We start from the raw sequence: 331 nt of genomic DNA on the forward strand, positions 1-331 counted from the left end.
TGTTGATGCTATACAAATCAAGTGTATTTTTGTTAAAACCTCTGTGTAGTTCAACAACACTGGTACATGTGAGACACATCGGCCCCAATCAGGCATCAGAAATCCCATAATCACCATCTACTTCTCACAATAATGTTTCCGCCCGGTCTCGAACCGGGGACCTTTCGCGTGTTAGGCGAACGTGATAACCACTACACTACGGAAACTACACACTTCTTGCGGTCGGGGAAATAGCGGAAATTAGAGCGATATTAGTATTTAATAAAGAATTAGCACGGTCGACAAAACCTATTGTTTCCGCCCGGTTTCGAACCGGGGACCTTTCGCGTGT

General features: G+C 45.0%; 1 non-coding gene across 1 annotated transcript; it reads right to left on the minus strand.

Moving 5' to 3' along the window:
• Positions 1 to 133: 133 nt before the first annotated feature.
• trnav-aac (transfer RNA valine (anticodon AAC)) lies at positions 134 to 206 on the minus strand. The gene has a single exon. It is a non-coding gene; the product is annotated as a tRNA-Val (tRNA).
• Between the last annotated feature and the right edge of the window lie 125 nt (positions 207 to 331).

Source organism: Seriola lalandi, unplaced genomic scaffold (genome assembly GCF_002814215.2).
Source record: "Seriola lalandi dorsalis isolate HSWRI2012SDOR001 ecotype SW California unplaced genomic scaffold, Sedor1 jcf7180001998670, whole genome shotgun sequence".
Classification (NCBI taxonomy): domain Eukaryota; kingdom Metazoa; phylum Chordata; class Actinopteri; order Carangiformes; family Carangidae; genus Seriola; species Seriola lalandi.